Genomic DNA, 13319 nt, shown 5'->3' on the forward strand with positions numbered 1-13319 from the left:
TCTGCCGCATTAATATTGAAAACTCTTCCGCGGCCTTGTCCATTCGTGTTCTCCTGGTTCGGGCAATTTCTAATAATGTGGCCCGGTTTTCCACATTTATAACAAACTACATTGGCATAACTTGCTCCAACACTACTTGCTCCACCATTACTCGTTCCGACACCATTTGTTCCTTTCGTTCTGTTAACCCCTGGTCCATAGACCTCACACTTCGCCGCGCTATGACCATTTCTTTTACACTTGTTGCAAAATTTGGTGCAGAACCCCGAGTGATACTTTTCACACCTTTGGCATAGCTGCTTCTGATTGTTGTTGTTGTTGCAGTTATTATTGTTGTTGGGATGATTGTTGTAGTTGCTGTTGTTGTTGTTGTTGGGCCGTTTGTTGTAGTTGCGATTGATGTTGCGATTGTTGGGATAGTTGTTGCGATTATTGTTGTAATTGTTGTTGTTGTTGTATTGGTGATTCTTATCACAGTTTTCCTCCCACTTTCTTTTGACTTGCTTCACATTGGCCTCTTCAGCAGTCTGTTCTTTAATTCTTTCTTCAATCTGGTTTACTAGTTTGTGAGCCATTCTACATACCTGTTTTATGGAGGCGGGCTCGTGTGAACTTATATCTTCTTGGATTCTTTCCGGTAATCCTTTCACAAACGCGTCGATCTTCTCTTCCTCATCTTCGAACGCTCCCGGACACAATAGGCATAATTCTGTGAATCGTCTTTCGTACGTAGTAGTATCAAATCCTTGGGTTCATAACCCTCTAAGTTCTGTCTTGAGCTTATTGACCTCGGTTCTGGGACGGTACTTCTCGTTCATCAAGTGCTTGAATGCTGACCACAGTAGTGCGTAAGCATCATCTTGTCCCACTTGCTCTAGATAGGTATTCCACCATGTTAACGCAGAACCTGTGAAGGTATACGTAGCGTACTTCACTTTGTCCTCTTCAGTACACTTACTTATGGCAAACACCGATTCGACCTTCTCGGTCCACCGTTTCAATCCGATCGGTCCTTCGGTTCCATCAAATTCCAAAGGTTTACAGGCAGTGAATTCTTTGTAGGTGCATCCTACACGATTTCCTGTACTGCTAGATCCAAGGTTATTATTGGTATGTAGCGCGGCCTGTACTGCGGCTATGTTTGAAGCAAGAAAGGCACGAAATTCCTCTTCACTCATATTCAAGGTGTGTCGAGTAGTCGGTGCCATTTCCTTCAAAATAGTCAAATGAAACGAGTTAATCATATAGAATATCAAGAGTAGTCAATAGTATTTCGTAGCGTAATATGAACTTATTTATAAAAGCTCTTTCTTCATATTAGCATTTTATACTCTTTAATTCGGGTAGTACCTACCCGTTAAGTTCATACTTAGTAGCTAACATACCATTTCAACTACTACAATTCTATATGAAAAACTAATCACAAAAAAATATATATCATATTCAAACCTTTATACAATAACTTGCAAACTTACAATACCGCTATTTTACATATAGCATGAAATATAGCACATAAAACTTTGATACAAAGTAGTTGCGAAGATAATTCTAGTTAATAAATAAGGCGTTCAGCAAAGGCAACAAAGACACGTAATTCATACGTCCAGAAACAAGTCATGCATTCTGGTTTTACTAATACCACTTCCCATCCTTGGTCTTGTGGAACGTAACTGTTGTGACCGATAGTATGACAACGTGTTGTAACGTCGTCAAAAGGACGAAGGTTACGTAATGACCAACAGTCTCGTAATAACCTAAAAACCTCATTTCTTACCCCAATTACCGACTCCGTCACTTGTGGGAACGTTTTGTTTAATAGTTGTAGCCCGATGTTCTTTTTCTCAATTTGGTGAGAAGCGAACATTACTAAACCGTAAGCATAACATGCTTCTTTATGTTGCATGTTAGCCGCTTTTTCTAAATCATGAAGTCCTATATTCGGATACATTGAGTCAAAATAATTTCTTAACCCGTTGTGTAAAATAGCATTTGGGTTCCCCGCAATATATACGTCAAAGTAAACACATCGTAACTTATGGGTTTCCCAATGTGATATCCCCCATCTTTCAAACGAAAGCCTTTTATAAACCAAGGCATTCTTGGAACGTTCTTGGAATGTCTTACAAACTGATTTTGCCATAAATAGTTGTGCCGAGAAATTCTGACCGACTCTAGACAAGATTTCATCAATCATGTCTCCGGGTAAGTCTTCTAAAATATTGGGTTGTCTATCCATTTTGTGTTTTTATACTGTAAAATAGACAAGAGTTAGATTCATAAAAGATACTTATTAATACAATCAATTTTTACATATATCGTAAAGCATAAGCACACTATATTACATGTATTACACCGCACAAATACAACTATCTTATTCCGACTAACTCGTTTCTTCTTTTTCGAACTTGGTTCTTTTTGCTAAGTTTTTAGGGATATATGATGTTCCCTTAATACCGTTTTCCACATTGGTCTAGAAAAACCAGGTGGTTTAGAGGTTCTCGGGTTATTGTTACAACTTAAGAAATACGGGTGTTGACGATACATATAAAGTTCATTGGGGTTGGAATCAGATTTCTCTATTTTTATGCCCTTTCCCTTATTGTTCTCTTTTGCCTTTTTAAACTCAGTTGGGGTAATTTCTATAACATCATCGGAATCCTCGTCGGGATCCGATTCATCGGAGAATTGGTAATCCTCCCAATATTTTGCTTCCTTGGCGGAAACACCGTTGACCATAATTAACCTTGGTCGGTTGGTTGAGGATTTTCTTTTACTTAACCGTTTTATTATTTCCCCCACCGGTTCTATTTCTTCTTCCGGTTCCTCCTCCTCCGGTTCTGATTCTTCTTCCGGTTCCGATTCTTCTTCCGGTTCCTCTTCAGGAACTTGTGAATCAGTCCACGAATCATTCCAAATTACATTTGACTCTTCATTATTATTAGGTGAGTCAATGGTGCTTGTATTAGAGGTAGACATCTATCACATAATATCAAACACGTTAAGAGATTAATATATCATATAATATTCACATGTTAAAAATATATAGTTTCCAACAAAATTTGTTAAGCAATAATTTTTCAAGTAAACACGGTCGAAGTCCATACTCACTAATGCATCCTAACAAACTCGATAAGACACACTAATGCAAAATTCTGGTTCTCTAAGACCAACGCTCGGATACCAACTGAAATGTCCCGTTCTTATTGATTAAAAACGTTCCATATTAATTGATTTCGTTGCGAGGTTTTGACCTCTATATGAGACGTTTTTCAAAGACTGCATTCATTTTAAAACAAACCATGACCTTTATTTCATCAATAAAGGTTTAAAAAGCTTTACGTAGATTATCAAATAATGATAATCTAAAATATCCTGTTTACACGCGACCATTACATAATGGTTTACAATACAAATATGTTACAACGAAATAAGTTTCTTGAATACAGTTTTTACACAATATCATACAAGCATGGACTCCAAATCTCGTCCTTATTTAAGTATGCAACAGCGGAAGCTCTTAATAATCACCTGAGAATAAACATGCTTAAAACGTCAACAAAATGTTGGTGAGTTATAGGTTTAACCTATATATTATCAAATCATAATAATAGACCACAAGATTTCATATTTCAATACACATCCCATACATAGAGATAAAAATCATTCATATGGTGATCACCTGGTAACCGACATTAACAAGATGCATATTTAAGAATATCCCCATCATTCCGGGACACCCTTCGGATATGATATAAATTTCGAAGTACTAAAGCATCCGGTACTTTAGATGGGGTTTGTTAGGCCCAATAGATCTATCTTTAGGATTAGCGTCAATTAGGGTGTCTGTTCCCTAATTCTTAGATTACCAGACTTAATAAAAAAGGGCATATTCGATTTCGATAATTCAACCATAGAATGTAGTTTCACATACTTATGTCTATTTTGTAAATCATTTATAAAACCTGCATGTATTCTCATCCCAAAAATATTAGATTTTAAAAGTGGGACTATAACTCACTTTCACAGATTTTTTACTTCGTCGGGAAGTAAGACTTGGCCACTGGTCGATTCACGAACTTATAACAAATATGTACATATATATCAAAGTATGTTCAAAATATAATTACAACACTTTTAATACATTTTGATGTTTTAAGTTTATTAAGTCAGCTGTCCTCGTTAGTAACCTACAACTAGTTGTCCACAGTTAGATGTATAGAAATAAATCGATATATATTATCTTGAATCAATCCATGACCCAGTGTATACATATCTCAGTATTGAACACAACTCAAACTATATATATTTTGGAATCAACCTCAACCCTGTATAGCTAACTCCAACATTCACATATAGAGTGTCTATGGTTGTTCCGAAATATATATAGATGTGTCGACATGATAGGTCGAAACATTGTATATGTGTCTATGGTATCTCAAGATTACATAATATACAATACAAGTTGATTAAGTTATGGTTGGAATAGATTTGTTACCAATTTTCACGTAGCTAAAATGAGTAGTTTTTACTAATTTTGTTTTGCTCGCCATTTCTTCGTTTCTAATCCGTTTTGAGTGATTTAAGCGGCCACGGTTTTGTATTGAACTTGACTTTATGAAACTAAACAGAAAAGGTATAGGTTTATAGTCAGAAATACAAGTTACAATTAGTTTTTGAAAGAGGTAGTCATTTCCGTCGAAAGAACGACATCTTGATGACTGTTTTGAAAAACATACTTTCACTTTGAGTTTAACCATGATTTTTGGATATGGTTTCATATTCATAAGAAAAATCATTTTCAGAGAAGTATAGCTTTTAAATCAAAGTTTTTCATAGTTTTTAATTATCCAAACCAAAACAGCCCCCGGTTGTAACTACAACGGCGTAAATCCGGTTTTATGGTGTTTATCGTGTTTCCGGGTTTTAAATCATTAAGTTAGCATATCATATAGATATAGATCATGTGTATAGTTGATTTTAAAAGTATAGTTAGAAGGATTAACTTTATTTGCGAACAAGTTTAGAATTAACTAAACTATGTTCTAGTGATTACTAGTTTACCACTTCGAATATGATAGCTTTTTATGTATGAATTGAATGATGTTATGAACATCATTACTACCTTAAGTTCCTTGGATAAACCTATTGGAAAAGTGAAAAATGGATCTAGCTTCAACGGATCCTTGGATGGCTCGAAGTTCTTGAAGCAGAATCATGACACGAAAACAAGTTCAAGTAAGATCATCACTTGAAATAAGATTGTTATAGTTATAGAAATTGAACTAAAGTTTGAATATGATTATTAACTTGTATTAGAATGATAACCTACTGTAAGAAACAAATATTTCTTGAGGTTGGATGATCACCTTACAAGATTGGAAGTGAGCTAGCAAACTTGAAAGTATTCTTGATTTTATGTAACTAGAACTTGTAGAATTTATGAAGAACACTTAGAACTTGAAGTTAGAAATTGGGAGAGATCAATTAGATGAAGAAAATTGAAGAATGAAAGTGTTTGTAGGTGTTTTTGGTCGTTGGTGTATGGATTAGATATAAAGGATATGTAATTTTGTTTTCATGTAAATAAGTCATGAATGATTACTCATATTTTTGTAATTTTATGAGATATTTCATGCTAGTTGCCAAATGATGGTTCCCACATGTGTTAGGTGACTCACATGGGCTGCTAAGAGCTGATAATTGGAGTGTATATACCAATAGTACATACATCTAAAAGCTGTGTATTGTACGAGTACGAATACGGGTGCATACGAGTAGAATTGTTGATGAAACTGAACGAGGATGTAATTGTAAGCATTTTTGTTAAGTAGAAGTATTTTGATAAGTGTCTTGAAGTCTTTAAAAAGTGTATGAATACATATTAAAACACTACATGTATATACATTTTAACTGAGTCGTTAATCATCGTTAGTCGTTACATGTAAGTGTTGTTTTGAGACCTTTAGGTTAACGATCTTGTTAAATGTTGTTAACCCAAAGTTTATAATATCAAATGAGATTTTAAATTATTATATTATCATTATATTATGATATATTAATATATCTTAATATGATATATACATTTAAATGTCGTTACAACGATAATCGTTACATATATGTCTCGTTTCGAAATACTTAAGTTAGTAGTCTTGTTTTTACTTATGTAGTTCATTGTTAATACACTTAATGATATATTTAATTATCATATTATCATGTTATATATAATATAACAATGTATTAATATGCTTCATATATATTTAGTAAGACGTGGTTATAACGATAATCGTTATATGTATCGTTTCGAGTTTCATACGTCAATAGTCTCCTTTTTAAGTATATAACTTATTGTTACTATTTTTAATGAGATACTTGATGATCATTATATCATGTTAAACATATATATTTATTCATTTATGTATCATCATGTCATATACAACTTATAGCGTTCGTGAATCATTGGTCAAACTGGGTAATCAAACGTTTACAAAATTTCCGTTTCAATTAACCAAGTCTTAACAAGTTTGATTGCTTAACATGTTGGAAACATTTAATCATGTAAATATAGTTTTCATTAAACATATAATCATAGAAAGGTTCGGAAAAGTTCGGGTCACTACACCACATACGAACGACGATTCACAGAGTTGTGCCTATTGTGTCCAAGAGCGTTCGAAGATGAAGAAGAGAAGATCGACGCATTTGTAAAAGGGTTACCAGAAAGGATTCAAGAAGATATAAGTTCACATGAGCCCGCCTCCATACAAAAGGCAAGTCGAATGGCTCACAAACTCATAAATCAGATTGAGGAAAGAATTAAAAAGCAGGCGATTGAAGAGGCCAAAATGAAGCAAGTCAAGAGGAAGTGGGAAGAAAACAGTGACAAGAGTCACCAATCTTACAACAACAACAATCATTATAACAACCACAACAACCGCAACATTAACCTCAACAACAATCACAATTCCAAAAACAACTACAATAACTCCCATAACAACTACAACAAACGACCCAACAACAACAATTCCAACAACTATCTCAATAACAAAAATGGCAACCAAAATCAGAAAATTCCGTGCAAAAGGTGTGAAGGGTACCATCCGACTACTTTCTGTTCGGTATTATGTACCAAGTGTAAAAGAACGGGGCATAGTGCGGCAAAGTGTGAAGTTTACGGACCAGGGGTTAATGGAACAGAAAATACCGACGTTACTTGTTTCGGATGCGGGAAAAAGGGCCATTACAAAAGTAGGTGTCCCAACTAGGGGAATAATAATGGTCAAGGCCGGGGAAGAGTTTTCAATATTAATGCGGCAGAAGCGCAGGAACACCCAGAACTTGTTACGGGTACGTTTCTTATCGATGAAAAATCTGCTTATGTTTTATTTGATTCGGGTGCAGATAGAAGCTATATGAGTAAAGATTTTTATGCCCAATTAAGTTGTCCATTAACGCCTTTGGATAATAAATTTTTACTCGAATTAGCAAACGGTAAATTAATTACAGCAGATAAAATATGCCGGAACCAAGAAATTAAAGTGGTTAGCGAAACGTTTAAGATTGATTTGATACCAATAGAGTTAGGAAGTTTTGATGGGATAATTGGCATGGACTGGTTGAAAGAGGTGAAAGCAGAGATCGTCTGTTACAAGAATGAGATTCGTATTATGCGCGAAAAGATAAAACCCTTAATGGTGTACGGAGAGAAGAGCAACGCGAAGTTAAATCTTATTAGTAATTTGAAGGCGCAAAAGCTAATAAGAAAAGGTTGCTATGCCGTTCTAGCACACATCGAAGAAGTCAAAACCGAAGAAAAGAACATCAATGATGTTCCCGTCGAAAAATAATTTCCCGATGTATTTTCGAAAGAATTTCCGGGACTACCTCCACACCGATCTGTTGAATTTCAAATAGATCTTGTACCGGGAGCTGCACCAATAGCTCATACTCCATACAGACTCGCACCGAGCGAAATAAAGGAACTTCAAAGCCAATTACAAGAACTTTTAGAGCGTAGTTTCATACGACCAAGTACATCACCGTGGGGAGCTCATGTTTTGTTTGTCAAGAAGAAGGATGGTACATTCAGGTTGTGTATCGACTACCGAGAGTTGAACAAAGTTACCATCAAAAACCGTTACCCACTACCGAGAATCGACGACTTACTTGATCAACTACAAGGCTCTTCAGTTTATTCGAAGATTGATTTACGTTCTGGGTATCATCAAATGCGGGTGAAGGAGGATGATATTCTGAAGACTGCTTTCAGGACGCGTTACGGTCATTACGAGTTTATGGTTATGCCGTTTGGTTTGACTAACGCACCAGCTGTGTTCATGGACCTCATGAACCGAGTGTGTGGACCATACCTTGACAAGTTTGTCATTGTTTTCATCGATGACATACTTATTTACTCAAAGAATGATCAAGAGCATGAAGAACATTTGAGAAAAGTACTAGAGTTATTGAGGAAAGAAAAATTGTACGCTAAGTTTTCAAAGTATGCATTTTGGTTGGAAGAAGTTCAATTCCTCGGTCACATAGTGAACAAAGAAGGTATTCAGGTGGATCCGGCAAAGATTAAAACCGTTAAAAAGTGGGAAACCCCGAAAACTCCGAAACATATACGTCAATTTTTAGGACTGGCTGGTTACTACAGAAGATTCATCCAAGATTTTTCCAAAATAGCAAAACCCTTGACTGCATTAACGCATAAAGGGAAGAAATTTAAATGGAAGGATGAACAAGAGAAAGCGTTTCAATTATTAAAGAAAAAGCTAACTACGATACCTATATTGTCATTGCCTGAAGGGAATGATGATTTTGTGATTTATTGTGATGCTTCGAAGCAAGGTCTTGGTTGTGTATTAATGCAACAAACGAAGGTAATTTCTTATGCGTCCAGGCAATTGAAGATTCACGAGCAAAATTATACGACTCACGATTTGGAATTGGGCGCTGTTGTTTTTGCATTAAAGACTTGGAGGCATTATTTATATAGGGTCAAAAGTATCATATATACCGACCACAAAAGTCTCCAACATATATTTGATCAGAAACAACTGAACATGAGGCAGCGTAGGTGGATTGAATTATTGAATGATTACGACTTTGAGATTCGTTACCACCCGGGGAAGGCGAACGTGGTAGCCGACGCTATAAGTAGAAAGGACCGAGAACCTATACGGGTAAAAGCTATGAATATAATTATTCATACTAACCTCACTACTCAAATAAAGGAGGCACAACAGGGAGTTTTAAAAGAAGGAAATTTGAAGAATGAAATATCCAAAGGATCAGAGAAACATCTTAATATTAGGGAAGACGGAACCCGGTATAGGGCTGAAAGAATTTGGGTACCAAATTTGGAGATGTGAGAGAAATGGTACTTAAGGAAGCCCATAAAACCAGATACTCAATACATCCCGGAGCGGGAAAGATGTACAAATTTCTCAAGAAACACTTTTGGTGGCCGGGTATGAAAGTCGATATCGCTAAATACGTAGGAGAATGTTTGACGTGTTTTAAGGACAAAGCTGAACATCAGAAACCATCAGGTCTACTTCAACAACCCGAGATCCCGGAATGGAAATGGGGAAACATTTCCATGGATTTCATTACTAAATTGCCAAGGACTGCAAGTGGTTATGATACTATTTGGGTAATAGTCGATCGTCTCACCAAGTTAGCACACTTTCTGCCAATGAGAGAAGATGATAAAATGGAGAAGTTGGCGCAATTATACTTGAAGGAAGTTATCTCCAGACATGGGATACCAATCTCTATTATCTCTGATAGGGATGGCAGATTTGTTTCAAGGTTTTGGCAGACATTGCAACACGCATTGGGGACTCGTCTAGACATGAGTACTGCCTATCACCCATAAACTGATGGGCAGAGTGAAAGGATGATACAGACACTTGAAGACATGCTACGAGCATGTGTTATTTATTTTGGAAACAGTTGGGATCGACATCTACCGTTAGCAGAGTTTTCCTACAACAACAGTTACCACTCGAGTATTGAGATGGCACCGTTTGAGGCACTTTATGGTAGAAAGTGCAGGTCTCCGATTTTTTGGAGCGAGGTGGGGGATAGAAAAATTACGGGTCCAGAGATAATCCAAGAAACTACCGAGAAAATCATTCAAATTCAACAACGGTTGAAAATCGCCCAAAGTCGACAAAAGAGCTACGGGACATTAAAATAAAAGATATAGAATTCGAAGTTGGAGAGATGGTCATACTTAAGGTTTCACCTTGGAAAGGCGTTGTTGGATTTGGTAAATAGGGGAAGCCAAATCCAAGGTACATTGGACCATTCAAGATTATTGACCGTGTCGGACCAGTAGCTTACCGACTGGAGTTACCTCAACAACTCGCGGGAGTACATAACACCTTCCACGTCTTGAATTTGAAGAAATGATTTGCTAAAGAAGATCTCACAATTCCATTAGACGAGATTACAATTAACGAAAAAACTACAATTCATTGAAGAACCCGTCGAAATAATGGATCGTGAGGTTAAAAGACTTAAGTAAAATAAAATACCAATTGTTAAGGTTCGATGGAATGCTCGTAGAGGACCCGAGTTCACCTGGGAGTGTGAAGATCAGATGAAGCAGAAATACCCGCAACTATTTCTAGAAGATGCGTCAACACTTCCAACCGCTTAAAATTTCGGGACGAAATTTATTTACCGGGTAGGTACTGTAGTGATCCGAACTTTTCCATGATTATATATTAAATGAAAACTATTTTTGCATGATTAAATGTTTCCAACATGTTAAGCAATCAAACTTGTTAAGACTTGATTAATTGAAATAGGTTTCATGTAGACAATTGACCACCCAAATTGACCGGCGATTCACGAACGTTAAAACTTGTAAAAACTATATGATGATGATGATGATGATGATATATATATATATATATATATATATATATATATATATATATATATATATATATATATATATATATATGTATATAGTTAACATGATATTATGATAAGTAAGTATCTCATTAGGTATATTAACAATGAGTTATATACATAAAAATGAGACTACTAAGTTAAGAAACTCGAAACAATATATATAACGATTATCGTTATAACAACGTCTTACTAAATACATATGTATCATATTAAGATATTGTTACACTATATTTAACATGATAAAATGAAAATTATATATATCATTAAGTATGTTAACAATGAACTACATATGTAAAACAAGACTACTAACTTAAGAATTTCTAAACGAGACATATATGTAACGATTATCGTTGTAACGACATTTTAATGTATATATATCATATTAAGATATATTCATACATCATAATATTATGATAATGTAATAATTTAACATCTCATTAGATATAATAAACAATGGGTTAACAACATTAAATGAGATCGTTAACTTAAAGGTTTTAAAACAACACTTACATGTAACGACTAACGATGACTTAACGACTCAGTTAAAATGTATATATATGTAGTATTTTAAGATGTATTTATACACTTTTTAAAGACTTCAAGACCCGTATCAAAGTACTTCTACTTATCAAAAATGCTTACAATTACATTCTTGTTCATTTTCATCAACAATTCTACTCGTATGCACTCGTATTCGTACTCGTACAATACCCAGCTTCTAGATGTATTTACTATTGGTATATACACACTTAATCATTCACTCTTAGCAGTCATCTTAGAGTCAATAACATGTGAGGATTTATTATTTAACTTCTTATAACAAATATCTAACTAAATAACAAAAACTAAAAACTCCTTTATGGACTTTTAAAAAAAAGCCATATTATATACATACATGCATGCATTTCAAGTCTAATTCATAAGATCATTAGTTCCATTCTCTTTCTCTCTAAACACACTCAAGAACACTCAAATATCCAGAAACTAATCTTCATCCTCATCAAAAACTACTTCAAGAATCAAGCTATAATCATCATAGGAAGAACACTTCAACAACACTTTCAAGTTTACTAGCTTACTTCCAATCTTGCAAATCCATTTCAAGTGATCATCCAATCTCAAGAAATCTTTGTTATTTACAGTAGGTTATCTTTCTAAATCAAGGTAATACTCATATTCAAACTTTGATTCAATTTCTATAACTATAACAATCTTAATTCGAGTGATAATCTTACTTGAACTTGTTTTCGTGTCATGATTCTGCTTCAAGAACTTTCAAGCCATCCAAGATCCTTTGAATCTAGATCAATTTTTGTCACTTCCAGTAGGTTTACCTACTAAACTTGAGGTAGTAATGATGTTTATAACATCATTCGATTCATATATATAAAACTATCTTATTCGAAGATTAGAACATGTAATCACTAGAACATAGTTTAGTTAATTCTAAACTTGTTCGCAAATAAAGTTAATCCTTCTAACTTGACTTTTAAAATCAACTAAACACATTTTCTATATCTATATGATATGCTAACTTAATGATTTAAAATCTGAAAATACGAAGAACACCGTAAAACCGGACATACGCCGTTGTAGTAAACCGGGGGCTGTTTTGGGTTTGATAATTAAAAACTATGATAAAATTTGATTTAAAAGTTGTTCTTCTGGGAAAATTATTTTTCTTATAAACATGAAACTATATCCAAAAATCATGGTAAAACTCAAAGTGGAAGTATGTTTTTCAAAATGGTCATCAAGATGTCGTTCTTTCGACGGAAGTGACTCTCTCTTTCAAAAGTGACTTGTAACCTGTATTTCCGACTATAAACTTATACTTTTTCTGTTTAGTTTCATAAATTTCAGATCATTATGAAACCATAGAAACTTGATTCACTCAAAACGGATTTATAACGAAGAAATGGTGGGTAAAACAAAATTGGTTAATTTTGCTAGTTTTAACTACGAAAATTTTGTAACAAATCTATACTAACCATAACTTAACTAACTTATATTGTACATGTATACTAACGTATATTTATGTAATCTTGATAGACCATAGACACGTATACAATGTTTTGACATATCATATCGACGTCATCTATATATATTATTTGGAACAACCATAGACACTCTATATGCTGTAATGCTCGAGTTCGCTATACAGGGTTGAGGTTGATTCTAAAATAATATATATACTTTGAGTTGTGATCGAGTCTGAGACTTGTATACACTTGGTCGTGGATTGATTCGAGATAATATATATTGATTTATTTATGTACTACTAACTGTGGACAACTAGTTGTAGATTACTAACGTTGGACTTAACAAACTTTAATCGTTAAAACGTAATAAAATATGTTGCGAATATATTTTGATCATACTTTGAT

Source organism: Rutidosis leptorrhynchoides, chromosome 5, assembly GCF_046630445.1.
Source record: "Rutidosis leptorrhynchoides isolate AG116_Rl617_1_P2 chromosome 5, CSIRO_AGI_Rlap_v1, whole genome shotgun sequence".
NCBI lineage: Eukaryota > Viridiplantae > Streptophyta > Magnoliopsida > Asterales > Asteraceae > Rutidosis > Rutidosis leptorrhynchoides.